At 37.8% G+C, this 25,626-nt stretch overlaps 1 protein-coding gene across 1 annotated transcript in view; it reads left to right on the forward strand.

Moving 5' to 3' along the window:
• Positions 1–25,626, forward strand: part of LOC133529534 (actin-binding LIM protein 3) — a 125,752-nt gene that overhangs the window by 10,475 nt on the left and 89,651 nt on the right. The window lies entirely within an intron of this gene.

The raw sequence follows: 25,626 nt of genomic DNA on the forward strand, positions 1-25,626 counted from the left end.
TAGTTTCTGTACTGTGACGAATGCATTTCGGTTGGTGCAGCGAATCGTTCCGCTTGCCATTCGCCTCGGCCGTTCAAAACACCGCGCTCGTCTCAAAAGTTTATTTTATTTTCTGTGTAATATTTGAATCTTATTCAACAGGAACTAAAGTGCAAGTTCGTTTGTAACTAAAAAGCTAGATGACTGAAAATCCGCAACGAAACCAAATAGACTTGCCGAGCCGCCGTGCTCTGTATTTTCAAATCTATTTAAACGAATATGTATTATTTTTTCGGGCGAACATTTTTAATAGGTATTTTTTGTATTTTCATATTGACCGAGGAATCCAATCGAAAGCAAAATCTGGAAGAGGAGGAGTGATAGAGAGACAGCGTTTTGTTTTCGTAGCGCAAACATCTTGGCTAGGTCGACAGACCCAGAACTTTTCAGGTCGGATATACTCGTATATCCTTCCTTTTAGACTACGCAAAGCGCCATCTACTTCCTTCGATATCTTAAGAAATTTGTCAAATATAAATGAAGCCAACGAGAGTTTTGAAACATGCACTTCGCGAGACCATTAAGTAAATGTAATGACTACACTTTGGTTTGATTTACCACACCTTTGGTCTTTGCAATAAGCTTTATGGATTGTGAGTTAACTGGGCGGACGATGGCAGTCTACCGCTCCGCACACCGCGGTATGCCGCCCGTCTGCCACCTTCCGCTATAAATAGCGACATCTCCAGCCGAATTGCCCGCCGCTGGAATGTACAAAACACACCGAACTCTACTTATACCAGTTATATTCGTGCGATAATTAGCCGAGAGCATTTGCTTTGGGTGGTCCAACAGTTGCCTAATTTAGGTCACTAGATAAATCCCTTTTCAAACCTTCAATGTGTCTTGTGTCCAGATGTTGAGATGATGTCTTCATATTTTTATTTAGCGAACTTTATTGTGCTTTCCTTTACCAGACAGACAGTAAAATGGTCTTAAATTGACGGTTGAAGCAATATCTTCAAATAAAAGTAAACATTCAAGGCCTCTTTATCAGTGCATTCCTGAGCGGTATCCACATTATTTTTAGTGTATGATTGCTTCGTGACAGGCGATAAGAGCGATATCAGTAAAACGTCCGAACACGTCAGAATCATCTAACTCACCATTTATACAAAAATCAAAACATTACAAATATTACAATCGAGAACTAATAAATCAAATCCATTTGTATTTCCCGTTCAAATTTTCGAACAAAATGTTGGATACTATTTCTAGTTTATTATTTTTGCCTTATTCCTATCCGTTCTCTATCTCTTCAATTCGGATGTTCTGTGTTGTTATTGTTATGTCTTTTGAAAGTATAAATATTGCGCACAATTTGATATGAATGACTTTTAAACCTCTATATAAAATGTGAGCAACTAGCAAGTGAAATCTCTAGAAGATACAAAGATTACACTGATTACGTCTGATTATCCCCGTACTAATTGCACCGCACTTTTGCTCGGCTTGTACAAATAAACTCTGATTCTGAGGTCCCCTCAAGGTTGCCATGGTTCAAGGTGAATGACGTCACCAGACGTGCACTCGTGGCGTTGCAGTCCTCTAACTCACCCTGCGTGTTGTATTCCTTTTGACTGTATGACCACTTACACTTACGTCTCGAAATCTCTACGTCTCCGTCACAGACTTTTTTTGTAATGTCGTGGATCCGAAGACTGTGCTAAGGCTAGGTGTGTATTTAACAGCGTTTTTAAGGTAAGCACATGGACCAGCTCAGCATACGGTTACATCGCTTCCATTGCATGCTTTTGACAAATACGTAGGGCACAAAATACAAGTCGTGTTGCAATACACACGCATCGTTATTTATCCTTCATACTGTTATTTCTCAGCTACGGAATAACTCTTGTCGCTTCAACTGCCATGGCTGCAGTAATGGTGCTCGGGCGATGAACCGGTACCCAATCAAGCGTGTAATGGGGCTTCCATCGATTTTTTACAAGACGTTCTTTTCTTGCTGTCGCGACCTGAAGTTGTCATGTTTGGTAAACTTGGGTCGGGTTAATGTTTAAGGAACGAAAGGAAATCTTATTTGCACAAAATCTTGTCTGGTTGTCTCCATATTCCTGCCGCTCTACTCTCTCTTTTGGTCTGAAAACTGCTTGAGTGGATTTCAAGTGTTTTAAAGTCATACTTCGTTGCTATCTGAGATACGTCTATACTACGATCAAGTTATTGTTTTTAGATACATTGCCATAACAGTTTCCGATCAAGTCATCAGCAAAGCAACAATTAATCTCCTTATTTAGAAAACTTAGCAAATCTCTGTTAATCTTTGTCACTTTCTAACAAACTAAATTTTCAAAATGGTGGTATTGGACTTGACAGATGTTTATGAATAAGGCCATAAGTATTTATTAGTTTGACTGTGTTATTTTAGACTGTTTAGGTACACACACTGTTAACTGTCCATCGATCTGTGGACCTTATTACAAAACGCATAAGGTCACCGATGGACAGAGTTAACAGTGTTCCTATTTGTACGTCGCCGTTGCACGCTCGGAACCCTCCTATAAAATATTGGCTAAAGTTTTTCTAAATTCGGATAAACAACTGGCATGTAATTCCGTTCATCGTCCAAAAAATGATACCATGGGATGTGAACTAGGAGCCTTAGTAAATTGTATGAATGCACGGACACGCTTCCAACTTGACTCTTTTACCCTCACTGATTCGTTAAGTTTCTTAACGCCAACCTACTTTGACTCTATTAACTACACAGTAAGGCTAAATTTGCTGCAGCACTACTGAGCCCTTCGCAAATTGCACTTCGTGATGCGGCTTGTTTACTTAAAGGATTATTCGCGTGTGGAGTGGTCTGGATGTTATCTTGATCAGAGTTTTTTTTTACTTGATAACTGAAGCTTTGTACAAGCTTTTATTTAACTTGCAATTTTCAGCTTCAACGGAAACCGGGAACTTGCAAGATTTGACCCGTACAAACATTACTAACTATGTATGTATCTATGTATGTATGATGCTGAAAATTTGCATACATATGTAAGTCGGGTGACAATGCAATATTATGGTACAGTCAGCGTCAAATACTTTGTAGCAACCAAAGTAGCCAAATAGTTCGGTACACCATATATTTAGTATGGTGTACCGAACTATTTGGCCACTTTGACTGCTACAAAGTATTTGACGCTGACTGTACCATCAAGCTGATCTGATGATGGAGATAGGAGGTGGCCATAGGAACTCTGACATAAAACAATGCAACCTAATTGTGTTTGGAGTTTTTAGAATTGTCTCGATGAGTTTTAGTTGCTCGTGGAAAGAAAAGTACAGTCAGCGGTAAAAGCTTGTACCAAAAATTATTTTTTTGCCAAAAACTTATTAATGATGATGCTACAACTGACTAGTGTAAAAAGTGACTCGTTCACAAGCGAATCCTATTTTGCTGTCAGGAGGGCATCTATTGGAACTTGCAAGCTATCCGGCCGCCACTAAAGGGCTTGGTCACTTTTTATTTAGAATATGACATCTATTTCAGTTTATATATAGTAGCGCGACTACATAAAAACAAATCAAATTGATTTATTTATTTGGCTCACAAAAAAAGTTACAGACACTAACTTACAGTTCAGTACCCCCAGTGTAAATTTAGTCGATAGCGAAACGTGACGTACGCGTTTGCGTTAAGTCTCATTTTGTATGGGTTTTTGAACAGCGCGCCAAGCGGGACGTTTTGAAAAGTCAAAAATCTCATACAAAATGAAACTTAACGCAAACGCGTACGTCACGTTTCGCTGTCGAAAATATTTACACTAGGGGTACTGATCTGAACTATAACTCGAATATAAACATGTGTGCACAGAAGGAAAGGAAAATAATGTTTTCTCAAAGTTGCAACTTGTGTTGCAAATGTGTCAATGAAATGAGGTAGCACTCAGGTCAACTCTTCAAGAAAAATCTGTTGCATGGGTTTTGCAAATAGCAAATTTTGTCTCTTTTGTTCCCGAATATTGGGGATACTAGAGGCTAAAACCACCCCCGACCCCGCGTAGTTTGGGCAAGTTATAGTTTACCTAGTTAGGCCTTTGTTTAATGTTCTTAACTTTTAGGAACAAATTAGGACACAAAATCTGTGTAGAACGACTAGAACTTGTAGATATATTTTTTTATTGATGCATCAATATTTATAATTCAGAAAAAATGTTTGCGTGAATTAGGTGGGGTTAGATTTGACGATAGTTGCAGACCTCTATTCCAAAAGTTTAAAATTCTCCCCTTAGCCTGTATGTACATTTTAAAGGCATGCCTATTTACTAAAAGCCACCCAGGATATTTTAAAAAGCGAGAAGACATGTTTGCAAGAGAGCTACGAGCCCAGTATAAAAATATGATATACCAGCCAGCATGTAAGAGCGATATCTATAGGAAAAATGCGTATAACATGTGTATTGTTTTGTATAATAAGCTCCCTCATGAATTGAGAATGTTGCGTGGAAATGAATTTAGGATAAAACTGACTAAATGGCTACAAGACAATTGCTTTTATACTGTTAAGGACTATTTAAATTTCAAATTGTAATTTTTAATTTTTCATTATCATATTATGACATAACTTTGACATACCTACGAATCTATTTTAGTTTAGCTTAGTATTTCTATTTTAATCTCATTTATTTTTATTTGCATTATGTCATTGTTTTTTATTAGGATTATTAAAATTTTATGCATGTACCTGATGTACTCTACTAGTAAATGTAAATTACAAACATTTTGCATGTTGGCTTTATGTCGACTGAATACTGATGCTAAAACTGTTTTAAGACCTTATTGTAACGTATTCTGGCAAATAAACATTTCTAATTTCTAATTTCTAATTTCAATATTTGATCTGATTATGGCTTTATTATTAATTTTTTATTTGTTTCCAGGTACGTTTGGCGTCAAGCAGTTGCAGGCAAATCACATTATATCACGAATATATGAGTGAGTAACGGGATGCCATCGGATAAGTCCAACACATGACTTATTTATTAATTTTTTGGTCAGCAGAAGTAGCTAAACGTACGTCTTCTTCAAAATTACAAGCACATGAGTTCTCTTTCTCTTACAAGATGTGTTCAGTTCATTTTGAACACCTCACCCGCTTAGCAACTCCTGGCCCTGATCGTAGAATTCAAAATCCAAAATTGGATTAGCTTAAGTAGAAGCGACCCTTGGCATTTAAAGCCCCAAAAAGGTCAAACGCACCCTGTATTGGTGTTTTAAATGAATGTTTTGCATAAAGCATCTATTTGTGTATTTAAATTAAGATAAAATACCTAATATTTAATGGCCTTTAAGCTTAATCATTGTCCAATTAGACCTTAATTACCAAACAAATGTTTGCGTATCTTACAAACTAGAATACTACTCGATACTTCGAAACTGGTTTGAATGACGTAATATTTGAGTTTTTTTTACAAAGTGCCCCGTTTTCATTGCTTTGTAAGTGTAGTACAAGTCTGTAGCTAAATGCCGGTTTTATAAAGGTCGAAACAAATACCTTCGCGGCTGTTGCGTCAGATTAAATACGCACAAGTTGTATGGTCACGTCTAAAAATATCGATACGATTAAAGTACAAAAATATGTATACACTACCATAATATATGGGCAATAAGGTCGTGTTTACATATTTTTGGCACTTTGATCGTATTGATATTATTAGACGCGACTGTAGACGGTATAGATCGTATCATTCACGAAGACGCGTCCCTTGACTCGTAATGTCATGTTATTAAAGGTTAGATTTGACAAATCTATTTAATCCCGTAGGAGATAGATGTAACAAGTTGAGAATCAATGCTGTAGAAACGATTTAAGAATTTTCATTGCAGTTTTATTTATTTCAAGCGGAGAACCACCAAAAATCAATCGATTTTACCAAGTCATGCTGCGATAAGCCTCCCGTGTTGACTTTGCTTTTGATACTAACAGAACCCTATTCCATTAACGTGACAGCTATAATTAAATTTGACAGGCGTCGATTAACCCTTTGCCTTGGAACATTCCAGTAGAGTTTCAAACTACTTTCCTTGAATTTTAATGACAAAACTTTCCGTGAGATGCGGACATATTATACAGTGCTTTATCTGCACCCATGTCAATTCAGTATTAGTACCGACTTAGCGTAGACAAACTATATCACGTTTTTAATATTAAAGGAAAAATGGAAAAATTCTTTGAACCTTTTGGAAAACTGGACCAATCACGCTTAACCAGCTGTCCAAGGTAACCCATACTAAAAATAATGTAGTTAAGCTTGCTGACGTATTTGCGTGATAAAAAAATATCAAGTTTTTCCACACATTTTTTTAAATATTTATCAATCTACTTGTGTGTGGAAATAATTTGCCAACACACAAATTGTGGACAAAACGGTCCCCGGTCTCTGATTGTTGGGCACAACACAACTCGCTCCAATCCGCTTTGTGTTCTGTAATGGATGACTTCTTGTTCGCGGGTTACAATGGCGACGTTGTGCAGCATATTCGTTTAGATTAACGTAATAATAATATGCTAAATTGGTGTATAGAATAACCCATATTATGCTATTCTAAGGATAAGAATAGCAAAATGATAATCTCTCTATAAGATTCTGTGGTTTTGCATAGATTTCCAAAAAAAACCAACAGATACAGAAGCATCGTTAACTTCGATAGTTAATTTTTGCTATTTCATTTCTAAGAACATAGGTAGGTTATTCTGGTCGAGTCAAAACGAACACTGACGGCTCCATTCCATAAAGTGTTCCTCTTGTCCCGGTGATCTTACCCCATCTTACCTTTTTACAGCCTTATAGAGCTGTAAGTAGTTTCAAACGATATACATTCCTATTGTACTTACCCATTACTGTCTATGCTTATTTACAAGTAGAGTTACTTGTGCGAGCATGTAGCGAGGACAATAACATACAATGTCACAGGTTGAGCATTCACTCGCCGCCCTAACGGTTGTCTCTTGACAAGTTTTAGCGCTGTCCGGTTCATAGGTCCCGTGTTGTGACTCCTTAAACGGCACGTCTTTGTTGCATACATGCATATTTAAACGATAACGGTATTGTATGGTTTGACTTGACTGGAGCTTGTGAAAGGCGTTGTGAATGTTGGGATTCAGTACCATGTCATTTTAGAAAGAAAGAAAGAAATAAAGAAAATAATTTATTAGCACAATAACACAACCTTATAAACTAACCAAAAATTATTACACAAAATGAAGAGTTGCGTTAAATGGTCCTCACTCAGCTTGGTGTCGCGGTATGAGCCACATGGCACACTCCGCGACGCTGATTTTCAGTAAGGCCCAGTGGATTTACTCATAATACTGTGCCCAACTGAGAAAGTAAGTACGTCCACTATAGCAGAAGGCCTAGCCTATCGCCAACATCGCGAATTCGAAAAACGTTATCTTCTCTGTCGCTCGAATATGCAAGAGTGATAGAAAATCAGATAACGATTTTTTGATTTTTGTTAGCGGTAGGCCAACAGGTATTGCTTTGTCGTGTGCGATTTCATACGCGTCTTCGCGTCATCGCGCTTAAACACTCGATATAATGTCCTAGTCCTAATTGCACGGAAGAGCCAGAAAGACTACTACTAACTTTTTATATGTATATGTAGTTTTTAGGGACTACCGTAACTAAAGTTTCTGGTTATGGTTACCAAAATACTTAAGATTGAACTTATTAACGCTATTGTTGACAAAATTAAGCCTTCGACTTATCGAATTTTGCAAGCCTTATGCTTCCTACTTATCATCAAACTTACGACCGTTGTAGAAAAATAAAGGAACCCCAACAAACATAACTCGATTAGCTCCTAGAACTCTGGCCTAATCGAATCACGCGGGGCCACGTGTTGGGTGTTGGACTAATCCTGTCAGTTTGCCAAACCGCCGACCTTAACCCCGATACACTTTCGCTTGTGCCTGTCCACAATAAACACACTCGATGTTTTTATTGAACCACAGTCAGTACTTGTGAGAGGACCTTTGTCGTGTTTGTTGAGCTGGGGCCTTCAAGGCTAAGCTAAAGCTTCTGTTATTTTAAGATTTTTAGCTCGAGGCTTTAGTTTAGGTTCAGCACGGGCTCAAAGCATGATTGGATTCAAAACAATCTCCAGTTAAAAGATGCCAATGTAGTTTATATGTAACTGTTACAATAAGGTTATGCAATCATCTTTACATCCGTTTCCTTATTATTTAAGGTCATAATCATCATTTCCTGAAAACAGTTTTTGTTGCCCGATTTGCCTTCATTTCTTCCTATCTGTAGCCGCGTCTAGAGCGTCGTGATTTGTGAATCAAAAGCTAAACGAATTGGTAACTCCACCGTGTCGGAAATACGCTTCTTGGCAGTTTGCCTTCGATTTTTTTCAATTATACAAGTAAAACAACATTTTAACAAATATTTTGGGCTCAAATAAGAACGCACAATATGGATTAACCCAGGGGTTCCCAATCTTTTTCAACATGCGGCGCAGTTACAAGTTTAGTATTTTGCAACGGCGCCCTTGTAAATTTAAAATCACGGTCGAAAAAGAGTGACACGACGCTATATTATTTACCGATGCGAGCGCTCAAATAGGTACCCGCGAATATTTGTGGTTTCGGATAATGATAGAACTCACGGCGCCCCTCTTTACTATCTACGGCGCACCAGGGCGCCGCGGCGCACACTTTGGGAACCCCTGGATTAACCTAAGGGAATTACCACTCTTTCTTTAAGAGGAAAAACCAGCTAAGGCCTTCTCAGATTTGAGAATTTTATGTAATTATCTTCGTCGCGCTGACGATGACGGCCATGACGGGGGCGGCTGCGATAAGGACAACTTGGCGAAAATCGAGGTTTCGTTCTCGACATTTGTCCTCCTCCAAAACTCGACCTATCTTAAAAAGAACTTTGGGAACGGAATTAGAAAGAAATTATCTGTGTCTATGCTAGGGGTTTATTTACGACGCATTTATTTGGCAATTTTTTTTTAATTCTTATATTAATCGATTTTTATTAGAAGGTCAAATAATTGAATTAATTTGAACAAGCGCTTTTTTTAGTTTATTTAGAAACCAAACAGTCATATAAACAAATTAAAAAGGCAATACAAAAGATGTACTGCAACAAAAGAACAAGGCAACAGAAATACCTGGAGCAACTGGAGTTTCAAAGTAACTTAATGCTTATTTTTATAAGAATATCAAAAAAAGTAAAACTTACAGATACAAGTACTGGTTTTATTGAACTCATATATTATAAATCTAGGGCCAAAGAGGAAAATGTGGAGAATGGAAAAACGATTACTAATGTTTCACCGTAACAAGTGCACCGTAACTGGAGGAGTAAATTGGCTCAAAAGTAACTTTCTATAATCGGCTGTTTTCAGTCGTATCACCTCGTTAGCCCCCGCGTGCTGTAGGTACACTCAAGTGTAAAAACATGGGTGCACACAAGTTGCTCAAAAATATGTCCCATGGCTCTTATGTCGGCCAATTACGAGTTATGAGCATATTTTTGAGTAAATTGCTTGGACCCATAATTTTACACTTAAGTACAAATTTAATTCTAGTATTGTAGAAGTTCTAAATTCAAAGGAGCTGGATCTTTAGAGGACAAAATAGATCTACCAAAGCGTGAAACGGAACACGATAGACAACCGGTGCCGGTGGTTGATTAGTCGTAATGAACGGTTGGAATGGCCTCGCGCGAATTGCGGCCTCGGCCTTCGCTCCTGCCACCAATTGTCTTCGGTTTCGCACATCCTGTGCCCGCTCTGGGCTTAGATATGTTACTACGCTTTAGTCTGGAGGATTACCTACGAAAGAGTTAACTATCCATAAACCTTATTGCGAAGACAGGGGGTCTCCAACTGGTCAAATAAAAATGTTATATATAGAAAGAACCAGAAATTCTGAGAATAATCTATTTGAATGGATACTTCTTGACCTCGCTCCTGTATCCAGTTGTCCTATCAGCGCTGAGTATCCTGTTGGGGCCTGAGAATAGAACATCCAAAATGTCTGTTTTAAGCCCGACATAGCGTTGTATAAATTTCAGGCGTCTTTTATTCCTTCGTATTTCCCACAGGGGTGGAAAAATGCCTGCGCCAGAAATTCTTTTGTTACAACAGTCAGGTAACCTCATTCAGCAATTCCTTAAGGTGCAATTCCTTGCCAGCAGAGTTTTTGGAAAATCGTAGCGCTTTTTTAGATCATATGGTTGCCAAAAACATGACTAGTATTGAATAGCAATCTTTGGGCCATTCTCTACTTAGTAACTTCATCGATTCGAAACCTGATTATTGATTAAACAACTTTCGCCCGATGGATAAAAAAACTAACTTTGGTCTAAAACGCATCATTAAAATTTTTGCACTATTATTACACTTGAACAGCAACTTTTTTGTGTTAAAAATAACAATTCAATAACAATGATATCTGCGGATTCGGGCACGAGCAGTCCGCTTAGTGCTCAGCGAGCTGAAAATCGAGAAAAGGACCTGTACCCCTAGTGTAAATATTTTCGACAGCGAAACGTGACGTACGCGTTTGCGTTAAGTGTCATTTTGTATGAGATTTTTGACTTTCCAAAACGTCCCGCTTGGCGCGCTGTTCAAAAACCCATACACAATGAGACTGGTACTGAGAGGGGTACTGTACCCCTAGTGTAAATAAATTCGATTTCGTTTGCGTTTAGTCTCATTTTGTATTGGATTTAGAAAGAGCGCGCCAAGCGGGACGTTTTGGAAACTCAAAATCCTATACAAAATGAGACTTAACGCAAACGCGTTCGTCACGTTATGTTATGATGTCTATTAAATTTACACTAGGGGTACTGGACTCGCTCCTTAAATTTACACGCTGATTTATAACTTCTGTTTCTGAATGGTAAAACACCTAGTTTACGATTACAACTTTTTATTGCGCACTCCGAGCAATCGTGAATTACGAAGATGGCGATTTTTTGACTTGGTAATTAGTATGAGCAGAACAAATTCTTATTATAATGTTATGCACAATTAGTGAACACGTGAAGTTGTAAAAACAAGTCCTTGGTAGCGTCTTGGTTTATGGGCTGCCTACTGTTTACATTCGACGCGCTTAGTGTTTATGTCATTAACAAGGCAATTCATTTGTGTTTTCGCACGTGTGAACTTACAACAGACCATTAAAAAAAATATCATTTATTCCTACCATCTGGCATCATACAACAAACACGACAACCTAATAAATTACAACAAAATAAATAAATTAGAAAATTAATAAAATTGAACAACATTATGGTAAATTAATAGATTACATTAAAATGAGATATATAACAAATTGGCAAAATTACATGTCCATGTTCGTACCTACTTATCTTACATCTAGTGTTGGTATACATTACATATTGCCCAACCACATTTTTTAATCAATTTGTTAAGAGGCCGTTATCGATTTTAGTTGCAAAAATGTCCAAATGATAGATTTAGTCAATGAAATTGTAAACCTTTTGTTAACTATTAGAAATAACAAGTACTAGTTTCTATTAGCACGTCTTGTAACAGACTCACTAAATTAGTAATGTTTTTTTTCTTTTCATGGACGTTTAGGTAAACGCGCTTAAAGCACTGATTTTAAAGCTCTGCTAAAAATGGCAATTTTGAATTACACATATCCTGTACTTCAACTTTAATAAACTACATTTTTGTTATTATAAATTTGAAGTCGTGTAAATGAAAGTTAGAGGAAATCGATTTTCTCCAGAAATTACTTCAAAACAAGTGATAGTTTCTCAAAAAATCGACCTAATTTCAACGTTATTTTGATACTTAAACAATCTACAACATTTGCTGTAACTGTTCTTATACATCATTTTGTATAATTTACCACCATAATTTTTTGATGAATTTTTAAAAACTGTCCCTTCTCGTCACATATACGTCTACGCACGCTTGCGACCTCATTATTAAAAGGTAAGATTAGAAGACGTGCTAATAGAAACCAATACTTGTTATTTAGATATTAGTTTATGTAACAAAAGGTGTACAATTTCAACGACTAAATCTATAAATTTTACATTTTCGCTCTAAACCTTTTAACCTCGTTTCAAAGGGATAAGACCTACTAACGGCTACTTTTATAATTAGGCATGTTTTAATTTTTAGTCATCAAAATATACATGTTGTCGCACGTTTGTAAAATAATTGCTTTTCTTCAAAGTATTTTATACATAGTCTGACTGTCATTGTGTGTCTATTGTATTAGCACAGATGTTATAACCGGATGACAGGTCGGAAAATGAACAACAAAAACAAAGTAAAAATGTCGTCGTAAAAAATGTCATGTACATGTCATGTCACCAGCAAATCGTACAAATGCACACGCACTGTCTATCCGTGTGTCCGTGAGAATCTTTCTTGGTTTTTGTTCGACCCTTGTTATTGTTTTTGTCTAACATTGAATCTGTGTGTTTTTACCCGCAATTTGTGTTCTCGGAATGTTTTATCTCTACTCGTAATCTTTAGTACTCGAACTGCCAATGCCACGCGATGGGGCAAGCTTGGGGCCACGGAGTTATCTGTCCGTGTTTCATGTCGATCTTCTTTGGAATCAAATTAAAGATCTCAGTGGTTGTTGTAGGCTTTGCTATGTATTGCCTTTACTTCGAAGACGTCGTTTTCATGCAAATATTATTCAGTTTTTCTATTTTGACTAAGCTTTCGACAATTCGTCGTCAAAAAGCGGCCAAGTGCGAGTCGGACTCGCGCATGAAGGGTTCCGTACAATTTAAGACGTATTAAAAAAAATCTTCTTACTAGATCTTGTTCAACATTTTACCACTTTGGACACACATTTTACCACTTTGGAAGTGTCTCTCGCGCAAACTATTCAGTTTAGAAAAAAATGATATTAGGAACCTAACTATCATTTTTGAAGACCTATCCATACATACCTTACACGTATATGTTTGATGAAAAAAAATTTTTTTAAATTTTATGACGTATTAAAAAAAAAACTACTCACTAGATCTCGTTCAAAACAATTTTCGGTGGAAGTTTGCATGGTAATGTATATCATATATTTTTTTTAGATTTTTCATTCTGTTATTTTAGAAGTTACAGGGGGGGGGGGGACACTTTTTTTCACTTTGGAAGGTTCTCTCGCGCAAACTATTCAGTTTAGAAAAAAATTATATTAGAAACATTAATATCATTTTTGAAGACCTATCCATAGATACCCCACACGTATGGGTATGATGAAAAAAAATTTTTTTTTTTAATTTCATGACGTATTAAAAAAAAACTACTTACTAGATCTCGTTCAAACCAATTTTCGGTGGAAGTTTACATGGCAATGTATATCATATATTTTTTTTTGATTTTTCATTCTGTTATTTTAGAAGTTACGGGGGGGGGGGGACACACTTTTTTTCACTTTGGAAGGTTCTCTCGCGCAAACTATTCAGTTTAGAAAAAAATGATATTAGAAACATTAATATCATTTTTGAAGACCTATCCATAGATACCCCACACGTATGGGTATGATGAAAAAATTTTTTTTTTTTTTAATTTCATGACGTATTAAAAAAAAACTACTTACTAGATCTCGTTCAAACCAATTTTCGGTGGAAGTTTACATGGCAATGTATATCATATATTTTTTTTAGATTTTTCATTCTGTTATTTTAGAAGTTACGGGGGGGGGGGGACACACATTTTACCACTTTGGAAGTGTCTCTCGCGCAAACTATTCATTTTAGAAAAAAATGATATTAGAAACCTCAATATCATTTTTGAAGACCTATCCATAGATACCCCACACGTATGGGTTTGATGAAAAAAGATTTTTTGAGTTTCAGTTCTAAGTATGGGGAACCCCCAAAATTTATTATTTTTTTTCTATTTTTGTGTAAACATCCTAATGCGGTTCATAGAATACATCTACTTACCAAGTTTGAACAGTACAGCTCTTATAGTTTCGGAAAAAAGTGGCTGTGACAGAATCGGACAGACAGACGGACATGACGAATCTATAAGGGTTCCGTTTTTTGCCATTTGGCTACGGAACCCTAAAAAGGGTCACCCTCATTGTGGAAAGCGTTCTTAGTATCTTGGCAGTGTTGTCCGAGTCTTGACTCGATCTCGGTACGTCAATTGGATCGAATCGTACGTAAATATTTAAGTTATCGAGCAATTCCCTCCTCATACTGCTCACATGCGTGACCAAGGCGCTTAATGGCTTACGTCGTTATTACAGTTGTTATGGAATGGATTAATCCTTTTACTTCTTCTGACCTAATTGTATTATGATTACTTATTCAATTAGTTACCGCATGGCCTCCTCATTTGGGGTTTTTATAGAGATCGGAAAGTATTCTAATGTATATATTATCTTTCTTAGTGGTGTAGTTTATGCAGCACGCACACCAAACCTTAGATTTGCGAAAATAAAGTTTTTTTTTGTGTTGTTTTCGGGTTTTATACAACCCTCTCAAAGTATAGTGTTTTATTTTGATTTTCTCGACTAGATCAAAATCCAGTTCATTCAACTCTCCCAAGAAATTAAAAACATGTGAACCTTTTGAAATGTCGCCAATAATACTGAACATTCCTTTCAGAAGTCTCAAACTCTCCACTAAAGCTTTCGTTTGATCGCGATCGTTCTTCCATAAAAACTTCAGGCGTACGGGAGTGTGACGAAAGGTTAATTCCTGAACGGATTCCTCGGATCTTCACCCTTATTCCCTTTTCTTTCTCTTTAGCTTCAGATGCACCAGAATTGCTGTGATCTCAGAATGTGTATACATGTTACAGTTCAAGACGTCTTCCCTTAACCTGGTACTTGACGCGTAGGATCGTTAAGCAATGTAAGATCTGAGAAGGAGCTGTCAACACGGCGCCGGGGACTGTTTTGGTACCGGGTATTTCATTGCTTAGGACGAGTCGAACGTTTAAGTGGACTGAGAATTTAGACCCGTTACGATTTTTTGTGGTTGGAGTTACACTTATATCGGTCTTCACGACTTTTGGAATTACACAATTTTAAATTTAGACGGATTTGTAGGCATCGGTTCTACAAACATCTTGTTTAAAAATCGATAAACAAGATTAGGTATTATAAAGAGGGGTGTTATATGCTTGACGCCAATGTCTGTCTGCTGTGGCATTGTAGCTCTCCAACGGATGGACCGATTTCGATGCGGTTTTTTTAACTTTTTCCTTGCAGCGGTTCTTAGCTTAGTGACATAGAAATCGATCCAGCTGTTTGAAGAATATCAGCTCTTTTCTAAAATTATGTAAGAATTTTTGGCATAAAGGTTTTAAATTTTAAAAATTAATAGTTATTGTATGTCAATTATGTTCATGAGGAACACAGAATTTTTTTCTGTTTCTAAGGATTCTGGCGGTGAAGAGTCAGTTTCTTAGGTTGCAAATGTTTACTGGAATGGAAAGCCTTTCGACGTCTTCCCGTCCACTGTTACTTAGTATTTCACGACTCACATGCGTTGAGTAGTAGGATCGATAAAGTGGTTAGACATCTGATCCTTATCCGTTTGGCTCGAAAGGTTACATGAGACTTGTTAGCTAATTGTGGCTGTGGTGTCGCTCTCTGAAAATAAATAACACATTAAAAACACGAGGCCTTTTCCTTCTTTTTAACCCCCGACGCAAAAAGAGTGATGTTATATGTTTGACCCCAATATCTGTCTGTCAGTTTTCTTGTGGTTAGAAATCGATCCAGCAGGGTATTATTCTTTTTTTAGAAAAACTAATGATAGTAGATAGGGGTATATTTTGAAGTTATTGCATGATGTTGAAACTTTTCATATAACAGGCAATTATAGTGTATTAATTACTACTACTACTACTACTTCACTGGCTCTGTGATCCAATCAGGATCTTGGCCTCTGACACAAGAGAGCGCCACTCTGCCCTATACTGCGCCACTTCACGCCAGTTGTATTAATTAAGTACTTACATTTTTATTTACCTCCGAAGTTTCGCGACTGAAAGACTTGCTGATGCTGAGGTAGGCATTAACTTTCCTGTTTAATCCGTCATGTAATGTAAAAATTGTAAAAAAAAAAAAAAGTTATTTATTCAGGTATTAACCCATTAAATTACAATAAAGCAACAATACAATAAAATAAAAAATACAATTAAAATTAAGACTAATTATATAGGTGCAGCGGGGAAACCTTGCTTAAAAGCTTTTAGTTATCTTTTTTGTTATCTGATCACGGAACCCGCGTTCCCAAACAAACACGCTTGATCTAAAAATGTAGAGTGCGTTAGGCGCGTGATTTAGTTTGTCATCTCATCCACATTTAATTAGCTGACAGCATCTATTAATGCCGCGTGTTTTTACATCCCTCTTGACAGCCGCTGACACTATTAACGGCGTTTCATGTTTGGCGTTTTTTTTTGCTAATGACTTCCTGTTTGGAATGTGATGTCCACTAAAATTTTATATTTATAATAAAAATAATTCGTCTATTGCTATTTTAACTGCTGCTGTTTTAGTCACTAATAATTTACGTCCTTCATCATAATTATCATCTTTTATATTTACAACATTTTAAGCACTCTTTCCTCTTTAGTATTTTTTTTCCTTTTTGACTTTCTTATCATATCATTGGTTAAAAAAATAACCTTGCATAAAATTTACCGATGGCTCATTCTCAACTCTGAACTCTGAACCAACATTTGAGATTTTGGTGTTACATATTGTAATACTGCGAAACTTTAGTTGCTTTAGCTCCCAGAATTCCATCCTCCATCGTCATCCTTATTGCAAAGTTACAAGGTCTACGGTCTAACAATGTCAATTAAGAAGTTTGATGTAATTGATTGGCAGTTTAAGGTGTTTGGTGGTTAGTTCATAATTAACCCTCACACCGCGTTACCAAATTCAATCGAGTGAAAGTCCATGATCAATTTGACGCGTGTCCGTCGTCTGATCTGATTTCATCTCGAAAGTCACTAATTACCTGGGATGCCGGAAGCGAGAAGCTCGGGTTTCTCGTCTCAGGTTACTGGGGTTACCCATAGCTGAGTGATGTTACTATTACATACGTTAGATGAACAAAGCGTTTCAATGCAGATATTTTTGAGCGCCTTGATATTACAGATGCGTGTACTTGAGTGGATCTCCAATTACCCATAGTTTTTACAGATCCCGAGTTGACAATGAACATGGTTTTTGCATTCGGTAAGCAACAGCAATTAGACACGGCCGCGTAAGGCGATTATTGGCTGAAGCGGCTTTGGCTAATATGCTTCTAGGATATCAGATCGCAAGATTGCAGTTTTACCGCTACTGCTTTGAAGAAATTGAATCGAGATAAAACTGCGAACTATTTTATAGTTTGATAAGTGGGTTTTGGATTGAATCCTTTAGATCCATAAGAAGTTTTTTAGTTTTCTATGCGAAATTTAACGTCGTGTACGCTTCTCCACCAGCGTAGGATTCTGTTGAAAATATTTCTGTATTTCCCATCCTATCCCCAAAGGGGATCCCTACAATACAACCCCTCTTAATGGCTTATTAAGCTTTTAACACTTTATAGTAGCTTTAACACGGTAGCAGACAGATACAATTTACTCATTTACTACCATTTTATCTGTTATGTTTTGTGTGCATGTCATTTTACCTACTCTTATACGACAGTAACTTGTTCCACATACAAGTAATGAGTCTATGCATCTTTTGATCTTTTTTTTTTCAATCACTTTAGCTTTACAAACCGTTTCAGAAAAAGTTTTCGTGCTCAGGCCCTATCAGATGGCCATCTTGACTCGCCTATTTTTATTGTTTTTAATAAGCAACGATTCCTCCACAAGCCCCCGGGAAATAAGAACGCAAGATAGCTAATCAAATACAGCTTCTGATCGGAGAAATTGATTTAAGATATCAATCGTAGTTGTATTTCCAAAGCGATGGCACGATGCGGCCTACATGCAGTGACACAGAGCGATAACGAAAGTTTCGTTATTTTTGACATCAATGCCTTGGACAAAGTGGAAATCTGTCTCAATAACCTGTTGTATTGTGCCGAGAAATAACGTGAATCAGATACTAGCCTGAGTACAAAATTGACGTAACAAGAGTATCGGATTCATAAATTTTGTGTAAGGTTATTTTTTGTTTGTCTGACTATCTGCAAAAGGAAAGGTCAGGTTGAGCTTGTAGGTAGTAGTTTTTCCTAGACGCTCAAGTAGTCGTGGGTTGTGTGCCATTTACAGGAAGTCAATAACCAAGAATTGCTGAACCACGACATTAAATACTCCCTTAAAATGGAGATCGTAAATGGCTTGGTTAAAAGCATATTGTCTTAGAATTATTGACAAATTAAAAAAAAAAGTTCTCATTCCAGTGGACAATAGTTAACATGTTCGCTCCGTGCATGACTGTGGCGCCGCCCTAGTGGGTGCGTAATGTAACATTTCGCTTATTTGACAGTGGGCAGCTGCCAAAATAGTATGAAGATGTCCTCCCACAAAAGTTCACATTTTCACCGTGCCGTGAAAGGTTGGCGTCGCTTACTGTATTTCCCCACCATCAACTTAGCACATAGCCAATCTGTGTTTATTTTGTATGACCTATTTAGGAGTTCCGAATCTTGGATTGGGTTACTGAATTGGTTATTCGCCTCGTGCAAGTATAAATTGAACGTTGTATAAGTTGAGTTCCCTATGAGTCCCCTTAAATGTTTGTTTGTCCCAGTAGGTGGATCGGTCCCGATCCAGCCAATTATACCTTCCTTCTCAAACCGATTGTTCCAGCGCACTGCCTCCTAATGGATATGCCGGCCCAATACGATTGCTTTTGATTACCGGCCTTCAGCATTTCCGGTGTTTTCGGACGCCGCCTAATGACAGCCATTAATATAGATCGCTACACTATTGTAATGTAAAACATGGACGTTTAAGCCTGCTATTCTTTACATCATTGACACAGATGACTGACCATTATCAATCATTATGAATCGTCTTAAATCGTTCCAATAAGAGATAAAAATGGCCAGGTAATTGTGTCGACAATAACACACGAAGCGCATGCCACACCCTACAACCTAACACTTAGGAAATGGGTTGATCCTACCGGACACTAAAATGTCTATTAGTTTTTGAGCTTTCAATAAATCGTTATTAGATTTAAAATAGCAATCCTAATTCTACATTGATGTAATATAGAGCTATCATATCAGTAGGGTTTGTGACTGCGCGGCTTTAACCCATTTATTTTCAATTGTAGGTTTATAAGTTTGGATGGCCGCGTCGTCTCCCCTATATACAATTTCGTGGATAAATTTGCCATTGAGAATTCACCCCACGAGCGCTCGGACACGTGCCTTTGTGGACTTTAACGAACCTTGGACGTACAGATTGTGCGCTGCGGTTATCACACTGCCACCGCATTTCGTTGCGAAGTGCGGAGCGACGAATTCGCGTGCGGCGATGACGGCACAGTGGCGCGGTTTCCTGCATTTCTTCGTCCGGTGCACAAAAATCCGTACGGTACTACGGAGGTTGGTGTGGCATATCATGCGGTTTTTGCATACAAATCAAGATTCTATAAAACATAGTTGAAAACAGCAGCAGGGGACGCCGCCTAATATATTATGTCTAAGGAATCGAACAGACACATCGCTACAAAATCCCTCCTAAATTCATCGAGTTAGTCGTAGATTTGTCGTTAGCAACAAAGCGTTTTTAGGTCGGCTTTTAACAATAATTCTAACAATGCTGATGCATGATTATTGATCATAACTATTAATTTTAAGTCAACTATCAACGGGAGTCGGGAACTAAAGATAAGCTCCGTCTCCGTATCTCAACTTATTTATCTCTCCGAAATTGCCTCCCACCAACTTTCAAGGATTGACCGTATCTTCCCCTTCCTTCTTCACGAGATAATTGCCTACAACTGCATCTAATAATGTATTCCCATTCATTCAAGTTGTAAATTCATCCAATTTGTGTGGGCAATTTGTCGGCATCTCACAAGCTATGAGTACGAGAATTAGGGTTACCAATTTCTAAAGTCCTGATAATCCCAGGAAATTTCTTGATACACATGAATCAAATAAGAAAAATGTTATTGAGATCACGTGTTACCAATTGATTGATACATTAATTAAGCTTAATAAAGTTTCTATTGTGTACTAACCTTTGGTAGCAATGACATCATAACATATCTCTCTCCTTGTGATATTTATCGAAACTTATGGACGAATACAGTGCCTGAATACTAGTGAATACCTTGTTTTAACCTTGGTCGTAGTGACATTTTTTATTTAAACATCAAAAAATCCTTGCGTTTTCCAATTGGCCACAGTCCTGACAACTTTATGACATGCCGAGAAAAATGTAAGCGTATCATTTCACCATCATCATTTTCGCCTACTTATCTATCTTGAAGTAGGAAATATTTCGTGGCGTTTTGCGTGGTAACCCTACAAGCTTGCTCTCTGTAATGTACGTTCGCCGTTGACGCGTCATCGGGGCCAATTGGCCGGGTTATGTAACCCATACAACCGCCGCCTCCGCTGGAAATTGACCATTTGCCTTCTTACAAGTCTTACAACCTTGCACATGCTTTCTTTCTTATTGGATTAAATGCGTTCTAAGAAACTTTTCCCAGTCCGAACAACACTCGTAAAACGTTTATTTTGTGGTGCATTTACGAGCTAAATAATGATTAGGATCTAAACGCACGCAAGAGAGAAATATGGCGAGTGCAATATTGCAAATTAAATTACGTAAAAATTATGTTGTTGACAATTTCTGATGTTTTCTCAATTAATCATTATGATTTCGTATGCTTATGAGAAGATTAAATTCCCTACTACCCCCCGTAAGGAATTTAATCTCCTCATAAGCACACATTTTTTCGGTATTAGGATCATTTTATCCAGTTATTTTCAACCATTTTGGTTATAATTGATCTATCTCCACAGACCCTGAAAAATTCCAACATTACCCAGGTCTCCACTCAGATTACTCGGCGAACTTGGCTTCATCTGCCGCGAAAAAAAAACAGTCTTCGTTGTACAATCCCCAATTTTGTGTCTAAAGAACTCTATTGATATGACTGTGTGCGTGTTATAGGTACCTACTAATGCATGCGCGTTAAAGATACAAGATACAAGATACAAGAAATTTATTGGTAAAAGTCAATGTTTTACAGGTCGTTTTGAGTTAGGTACATATTCAACTAATACTAGTAGGTACACAGCATTTTTTGGATAAATGTCACTTATTATAAAATAAAAAATATGTTTAAAGCAGAACAAATACATAATCAGCATTCAATAGGTCGCATATGTCTTTCAAGTCGTCATGTTATTTATAAGGTAAAAAATTAAAAACGTGTTTATATATAAATTACCTACTTAGGGTTAGTACACGATTCAACAAATTCGTCGACGCTGTAGCATGCTAAGTCAGTTAACATTGCTTTAAGATTTTGGTCAAACTTTTTATTCGTTATTGCTAGTTTTATTTCCTCAGGTAGCAAGTTATACAATTTTACGCCTAAGATCCCAAGTGACTTTCGGGCCCTTGCGAGCCTGCACCGCGGGACGATTAACCGGTTAATTCTACGGGCCTGCGAATGGGTAGCGTATTGATCCACGTTAGCTCTAACATACTTACATGCGCTTAATATGTAAACACTCGGAAGAGTGAGAATCTTATACTCTTTAAATAAACTTTTTGCGGGATGATCATATGACTTTCCGCTGATAATACGAACAGCACGTTTTTGTAATTTGAAAGGCCTTTCGCGTTCAGCCGCCGTCGCCCAAAGGTCAGCACCCATAATAAGAAGTGAATGAAAATACCCATAGTACGCTTTTATCACATTTTGATGAGACAAGGTCGGTGCTATTCTGGAAAGCGCATAGCATGCGGAAGACAGTTTGCCGCACAAGCAGTCGATGTGAGGGGACCACGTGAGACCGGAATCTAGGATGAAGCCTAGGTATTTTACCTCTTTAGCTTGTGGTACTTCGACGTCATTTAGCTTTATAAGTAGTTTGTTGTTAATGTTATGTCTAAGCTGGAAATATAAAATATTGGTTTTTTCTAGATTTAATAGCATTCCGTTTGCAGCAAACCATTGAGATATTAGTTGCATAGCAATTTCGACCTTAGAATTTAAAATTTGAAGGTTGTCAGCGCTCACCAGGATGCATGTGTCATCGGCATAAGTTATGAACTCTAAATCAGGACTAGCCGATGAGATGTCGTTTACCAGGATTAAAAATAGGACATTTCCCATTGTGGATCCCTGTGGTACAGCCGTATTGCCTATATTTTCTAAATTCGATTTAGAGTTCATAACGCATGTACTCTGTTTGCGGTTATTTAGAAAGGAGCGTATAGTATTATGAAACTGGCCTCCGACACCATACCTAGATAATTTTTCAAGGAGCAAAGAGTGGTCGATCAGCTCGAAGGCGCGCGACAAATCGCAAAATATAGCAGCGACTTGTCGCCCGGCGTCGAGATGAGTCAGCGTCCGCGCCACGACATCGCGCGTCGCGTCAGTCGTCGACCGCCCCGCTTGATATGCATACTGTTGCGTATTTAATAAACCATTACCTATGAAATATCTCATAAGTGATGAACTCATAAGATACTCGAAAACCTTAGACATAATGGGTATTAGAGATATTGGTCGGAAACATTTCTCAAGCTCCATTTCACCCTTTCCTTTATATATAGGTTGTACTTTTATAAGTTTCAATATATCTGGATATACTCCATTAATTAGGCACTCGTTGAATAAAAGCAGGAATAATGACACGACCACTGGCGGTAGGTAGTCCAGCACGCAAGTAGACATGTCGTTAATATCTTGGGATATTTTTCGCTTAATTATTTTAAAGGCTTTAACTATTTCAGTTAGAGTGTAGGGTTCAAACTGGAATGTAGGCACGTATATTGGTAAATAGTTATACAAATAGATAAGAGCAGAGCGATTACACGGCTTTGTATTGTTTACATTTGTTTGTATATAGTACCGGTTCAGGCGGTCGGCGGCAGCGACGGCGCGCGCGGTATCGCTCTCACCAGCTGTTTTAGAAATAAATATGTTTAAGGCACTATTATTTTTATTCGAGTTTTTGCATGTTTCGGAGGCGATAACGCGCCATATGCATCGAGACAAGTTTTCATTCGATCTAGCTATCTGACTGTTTACATATTCACAACGAGTCGATTTTAATGTGGACCAATACAGTATTTCCATTTTTTCAAGGGTCAGGCGTAACTCGCAATCATTAGGCGCTCTAGATATTTCTAACTTAAGTTTGTGTATTCGGTAGCGAATTTGTCGAACCGTTTCGGTAACCCAGATTTTCACATTGTTTTTTACCAACTGTTTTCTAAGTGGGAAACATATGTCAAAATAATGCTTTATTACGTTCATAACTAAACCTATCTTATCACCAGGACATATACGTTTATCATGAATTTCAACCCAATTATATTGTTCCAAATTAGAAATAAAATGATTTATGTTGTTATTTGAAAAAGTTCGTTTTAATACATGATTACTACCAGTATTTAAGTTATTTTTAATATTTACAGAAACATTTATGCTTACGTGGTCAGACAAGTTAAGCTCAATACAAGATACATTCTGGATGTCAGATTTCGGAATATTCGTACATGCGTGATCGATACAGGTGCTAGATAAAGTGCTTATTCTAGTAGGCATATTAATTAATTGTCTAAATCCATATTGTTTTATAATATCATTCATTTTACATGTCAGGGTACATTTAGTCAATAAATCTATGTTAATATCACCGACTAACAAGATCTTGTAATTTTGCATAATTGTCATATTTAATAATTCGGTTAGCTTAGAAAAATATAATTGTACGTCACCGCTAGGAGGTCTGTAAATGCACACTACGATGAGGTCGGCGCCGATGCACTCGACGGCACAGGTTTCGAAGTGCATCTCAACTGACAGGTTTCCAACTTCTGGTCGCTCTATCGTTATTAGTTCGGTCCTGGCGTAAATACAGGCGCCTCCGCCACGGCGCGAGGGTCTCGAGTATTGAGCACGAAGGGAGTAGTTAAGGATATTGACTGTACTTAGCTGGTTTGACTGCAGCCAGTGCTCCGTCAGGCAAACCACGTCTACGACAGGATCGCATAGTTGGAGTTCGCATTCCAATCTATAGGTTTTATTTTCAAGACGGTTTATATTCTGGTGGATTACATTAATTAATTTGACTCCACTGTTGTTAGACTCCTTGTGTTTAGACCCTCGGGCTAATAGTGGCACTGCCGGGCGCGGGTCTGCCACGCCGGGTGCCGCCACGAAACCACTCACTGACCTCGACTCCAGCCGGCCAGCTACTCGGGTCCATAAAATAGTCATATTTGTCGTTAGGTAGTGTTATTGAAAACGAGGCGTAGTACTTATGCTTTAGTGTAAGCTGTTCCACTTTGTATCCGTCGCATTTATTTTTCTTGTTCATATATCGCAGTAAGACGTCGGCTGTAGTCTGGGCCTTGAAAAAGCATGCATGAATGCGTCTTACTCGCTCCATTGATTGCAATTCAGAATCTGCTGATCCGGTGCCTTTGATAACGGATCTGCGGATGATTTTTCGGTTTTTCTTTCGTGGCCGTACTTCTTCCCATGTTTGAATGTCATCAATATTGTCGGTTAAATCAGAAATGATAGGCGATTCTGGTAAGACTTTTGCTACCGGTTCAGGGGTGGCTTTCTGCTGAATTACAGGATTTATTTGGGATACAGTTGAGTTATTTAACCCGGGTACTGTAGGTATCTCGTGTGTAGTATCTACAGGTAAGTTCGCGTCGGTTGCATCTGCAACCGGTGTCGTGGCCGTCGCGGGAGTGCTCGACTTTCGACTCTGTGTTGCACGAGTTAGCGCCGCAGTTGCGTTGACGCGCGCTTGCCGCGGTGGACGCGGCTGAGCGAGCGCTGGTGTGACCGTTGGCTTTTTAGGCTGAGACTTGGGGGTAGGTTGATTCCCGTCCGCTTTGCTAGTTAACTCGCGAGTTAGATTTGAAATTTTCACATTTTGCTCACTAATAACGATTTCCAACTGGTTTACTTTATCCATTAGTTTAAACACATGTTGAAGCACTTTTTGCACATCACTTTCGATATTTGTAAGCGACATTTTATATATTTTATGATTAAAAACTGCGGAGCGATCTCTCACGCATCCGACCCGTAGCGGCGGGCGGGGGGACTGATACTAATAGTAGGGAAAGGTACTAGTACTAATGCCTTTGTATTTGTATTCATTGAATGTGGTCCATTAAGAGTCCTTATTCCTACAGACGAGCGTATTTTGTAAAATGCTTCCTTTTTCATTCAAGATTACGACGTAACTATTAGTATTTATTCAAAAACTGGTAACGTACTTAAATAATCGTTTCCTAAACTAGCGGCTCCAACAGTTCAAATTTTCATTTTCTCTTTTAAACCTCTTTTTTAATGAGTTTTTTTTGGAGTCTTTTCCAAAATTTGCAGTGAGATGTGGCGTTTCGGTTCTTAATTTTGCTGTAAACAAGAATCATTTGGTACATGAATGACTACAATTTGATTCA

The sequence above is a fragment of the Cydia pomonella genome, chromosome 21 (assembly GCF_033807575.1).
Source record: "Cydia pomonella isolate Wapato2018A chromosome 21, ilCydPomo1, whole genome shotgun sequence".
NCBI classification, from domain to species: Eukaryota; Metazoa; Arthropoda; class Insecta; order Lepidoptera; family Tortricidae; genus Cydia; species Cydia pomonella.